We start from the raw sequence: 5254 nt of genomic DNA, 5'->3' as shown, positions 1-5254 counted from the left end.
GAAATATGCAAAATTGGATATGGCTATTTCCCATCGCTTCATTTTCAGTCACACTATTTGATTGCAGATTTCATGTGATTTCCGGAAGTGGAAGTGTATGATTTTACACATTTATATGGAAATGATATTCCTCCCACCCTGTAAATCTCACACTGACACAAATGATGCTTGCTTAAGGGAATCCTGCGGGAAAGCTTAGAACACTGAACCACACGGTGTGACTCGAGCTCAGATGATCAGCGTGTGCCTTATTTCAACGTATTTTTCTTTGCTTATTATGCATTTGAATCTGCTTTTAAATTAACCTTTTTTCTTTACTTTTTCTTATTCAGTTTTCATTCACAAAAAGTTATGTTACGTAACCCAAAGATTTACTTTATAAAATAAACTAAACAATTTGGTTTAAATATAAATATAATTTAATATAATTAATTAACCTGACTATATTAAATTACAACCACAAAAGTCATTAGGTAGTAATAGCATTTTAAGTGCATTTTGTGATCATAATGAAGGATTTAAAACATTATGTGTCCATTTCTTTAGCATGCCTAAAGCTCTGAAATGTGCTTGATAAATAAATTTGGCTTGCCAAACACATTATGGGGGAACTGTATGCAGCATATACACATATTCGGGAATATTTTATGGAGCTGTTTGTTGTAAAACCATTAGTGCTTGAGAACAGATAGAAGCTGAGTGCTAATCTAATCTTACCTTGACAAGCAACACAATGAGTACATTTACATCCCAAACTGACCGTAGGAGAGATCAAACAAGAAGTGTGGTATTTAGTTTGTGATCAAAATTGTAATCATTTGTTTTGCTTTTTCTTGTCACCACCGCTCCAGGTGACAGCATAAGTGGAAGATGCATTGAAGATTGAGGACAGAAATCCAAAGAGCTATATTATTATCCCATAAATTACAGCTTTATGGTCCTGTAATCAAATTCTCCTCCAGTCCTGACGTTTCTAAATGAGGCTATATGACATCTTACTGGTATTATCGTTTCATTTAGCTGGGCATTAATCTATACTGCATGTAAATTCTATTATGATATTTTTTTGCACAGACAAAACTTGATGCCATGATGCCAGAGTTGCAGGGTTGCTAAGATGTTTTGCTTGTCCTTTAATTTGTTGCTGCGAGGTTGCTAGGGTGTTCGGGGTGTTGGCTAGGTGGTTTCTAGGGTGCAATGCTTTAATTCAGACTGATACAATCTATCCACACTGAAAGCAAACTCAAGCAAAGAAACTAAGCAACTTAATGTCATGGCCACTGCTCAAACACTGAAATACATTCTTCACAGATTGTTGCTTTGCTATGTTGAAAATGTTACCAGCATTTTTTCCACCTACAAAAAGTAATCACATTTATCCTCAAGAAACATATTTGAGGTGTTATGTCTGCATGCACTGAAGTTAACTTCAGATAAGAAGTTTGTTCAGATCACTAACCTTTAACAAAGTAATATGATGCTTCCAGCATGAAGAGGCATTCTGGGCCACAACAGTGAACTATAAACAGGAGAAATATGAGAGAAGAGAAAACGGTGAAGATTATTCACTGCCGGTGTGAGTGACTGTGTTGAGCTGAGCTTTAGATCAAATAGTCACACTCCATTAAGCCTGCATGATGGCTGTAAAACATTTCCATATGAAAAGAAAAGGAAGGTCATTTCTCCTTTCCATCGGGACAGTCACACACCTCTTGTGAAAAAAAGAACCCGAGAATCTGCGGTCAGTGCTATAGGAGAACTCTTATGACTGGCTAACACATGTAGTCTATGCTGTCAAGGTCAAGAGCTATTTAAGAGCATTCCTTTATGCATATATGAACAGGAGAGTAAAGGATTCAGCACTGCAGATATTATTCTCTTGTGGTTTGGACAAGGGTTTTTACACCATCAGTGAAAGCTACAATCAACTTATAATGTAAAGTAGCTAAATTAAAGAAAGAATTTTGATTTATTTAAATGGATCTGAAGGGAGGATTATTTACTTTGTTTTATGTAATTTCCGTCTACCCAAATTTCTCCAATATACAAGCCTCCAGTGGTATTAATGCAATATTCAAATATTTTTGCAATATTTTTCAGTGTTTGCTGACATATGCTGGAAACAGCCAAGAATCGTCTGCAGTGTGCTAGATCACACTAATGATATATATAAAGTGTATTTATAAACATACACTTTATAACCCAAAAAATTAAAAATAAAGAAGCCGCTGTTTTGTTTTGTTTTATTACAGCTCAGACATCACATACTAAATGTTTATCACTTTTAGTATTGGTTTATGTAACTTCAAATGGTATCTTGTAAAATGACTCCAAAATTGTATTTGGACCACTGTATATGTGTATGCGAAGCTTTTCAATTTACGTAAGCCAAATCCAAGCAGAAATGGTTCCAGAATTTAGTATAAAAACAAATGCCAAAGTGATGCATATTCCCAGAAAGTAGTCAATCTAAGCTTTTAAATGAGACTATGAGGGCAGAGCTTCTTATCAGGGTCCTTGGAGTTATTTTTCTCTAAAGGAGGCAATATCTTGTTAAGGCTGTTGATATGAATATACAGATGCAATGAACTGTTTAATTCATTTGAACAATCCGAATGGGGGTTATTGTCAAACAAGTGAACAGTCTGAATGAACCGATTCACTAACAGATGAATTTACATATAGGCTCCAAGACCCCTGAAGGTGTGCTGTGGTATATGGCACCAAGATGTTAGCAACATATCCTTTAAGTCCTTTAAGTTGCGAGGTTGGCCTTCAGGGATCTGACTTCTTTGTTTAGCACATCCCACCGATGCTCGATTGGATTGAGATCTGGGGAATTTGGAAGCCAAGTCAACACCTCAAACTCGTTGTGATTCTCAATCCATTCCTTAACCATTTTTGCTTTGTTTCAGGAGCACATTAACCTGCCCACAGACACCATGGGAATACCATTTCCATGAAATTATGCATATGGTCTGCCACATTGCTTAGGTTTGGAGGAGCTAGTCAAAGTAACATCCACATGGATGGCAGGACCCAAGGTTTCCCAGCAGAACATTGCCCAAAGGACGGGTCAGCATGGGCACCCTGACTGCTCTGCGAGTCAGTTTGATCGTCTGTTTTGACCACACAGGCCATTCTTCGCTCCCCAGGTGCATCAGTGAGCCTTCGCCACCCATGACCCTGTTGCCAGTCCATCACAGTTCCTTCCTTGGACCACTTTTGATAGATACTGACTGTAACAAGATTCTTTGTTATGGGAAGAAGGAGGCGGTTACCGGTGAACATTCAAGGACTTCACTCCCTCACAAACGGCTGCCGCACACACTCATAATAAAACCTAAACAAAACACAACATAAAATCCAGGCCTTGTCCTCTCTCGTCCTTCACTGTCGTCGCTCCTGCTTTTATGCTTCTGAGCTCCTCCGTAAGAGACCGGTGTGACGCACAGGTGATGCTCAACTGCAATCACCGGCCGTGCTACGCTCTGTCATGGCTCTAGCCCGCCCTGCTTGATCAAAACAAATGAGAAGTGACTTGACTGCTGGTGTTCTTCACTTGTACTGTGCACCTTACAAAAGTCCTGATATTTCAGAGGTAATCTTGGAAATTGAGTGTTAATACGATCATGTATGCATAAAGCGCATGCTTTCTTTCTAAATGCAGCGTACACATTAGCATTTCACAGCTGTTTTTATACTGAGACCTTCTCATGTAAGTGAACTCTAAAGATTAAAGATGGAGAATAAAGACAAATGTTTGCCATGAATCCGGCTCTGGAAGATCATGAGGAGTAATCTCGCTGTTCTCAGCAATGCACGTGGACCAAAGTGAGTGATCGCTCACACTTAAGTCAAGATATCATTACAGGGTCATCCCTCTCTTCTTCTGTCCCATCAAGAGGGAGATTTCATCTCCTAATGTGACTCTCCATGCACAGAAGAAGGCACATAGAGAAGACGGATATCAGTCAGAGATGCATTTGAATCCTTCTGCCATTATCTGCCTTCACTGGTATGACGAGAGTTAGTTTCTTCTATCTTTTCTATAGGTTGGAAATACCAGGGGGTCTATGATTGCTTGATGGGTGAGAACAAACTTTGCTGGTTGCAGAAGCTCAAATTTGCTTGTGTAATCTGAGAATATCTCACTGGTTCTTGTGTTTCAAGGAATCATGTTTGATCTTCGATTTACCTTAATGTGTTATATAGCTTGTGCGTTGATCAAGGTTCAGATTTATTGATATATGAATACAATCCGAAATTAAAGCAATTGTGTCTCTTTACAAGACTTTGATTGAACCACTTAAATTACATGGACTTCTTTTTAAATATGTCTTTATAAACTTTTTGAAACATCAAAGTTTTGGTGAACTTTGGACCGAAATCTCTCAGGTTTCATTTAAAAATATATTTTGTGTTTTGAAGGTGATCAAAAGTCTTATGGGTTTAGAAAGACATAATGGTTAGTAAACCATGACTAATTTTTTATCATCCAGGAAAGCAAGGTGTTTTTTATAAACTAATTGCATTCTATTATTAATTGAAGAAAAAAAAAGCATTTTCTAATGCAGTGGTCAAACTTATTTCAGTTAAAAGGATTGTCTCTCTCACACACACACACAAGAATCGGTCATCATTTAGCTCAACCTTAAGTTATTTAAAACTGTATGGATTTCTTTGTTCTGCTGAACACAAAAGAAGATATTTTGAAGAATGTTGGTAACCAAACAGTTGATTGGGGCCATTTATGTAAATCATGTAAATCATGACAGAAGTTTCATTTTTTAGGTGAATTATCCCTAACGAAAAATAGATTTAATGAATGCTAGCCTGTCGATGTGACTAAATAAAACATTAACAAATCGTTTTTTCAAATAATCAATGTTGACATTTATTGCATCTCCATGACATAAGATTGTTTTTCATAGTTAGTTAATCATTTCATGTGGTCCCCTAGTTTTATTTGGTTCTGAGAGATATGGGAACTGAAGTCAAAATGAGATGCTGACTCCATAGCCATCACACACATTCAGCAATTAATTCACTCCTGGTTTTGTGAACACATTTTTGTTAAATAACATTTATTCATTTTTAGCATTTAGTAATTTACTTGTAATAAACTATGCGTGGGCTATAAAAAAGTGATATTTATACCTAGATTTTTTATTTATTTATTATTATTTATTTATTTATTTTTACTCGCGAATTGTGACGTCATATTGTGACAATTGCCGCCCGCGGAGTGCGT

This window comes from Pseudorasbora parva, chromosome 21, assembly GCF_024679245.1.
Source record: "Pseudorasbora parva isolate DD20220531a chromosome 21, ASM2467924v1, whole genome shotgun sequence".
NCBI lineage: Eukaryota > Metazoa > Chordata > Actinopteri > Cypriniformes > Gobionidae > Pseudorasbora > Pseudorasbora parva.
The sequence above is the reverse complement of the archived record's forward strand: the minus strand, read 5'-3'. Positions refer to the sequence as shown.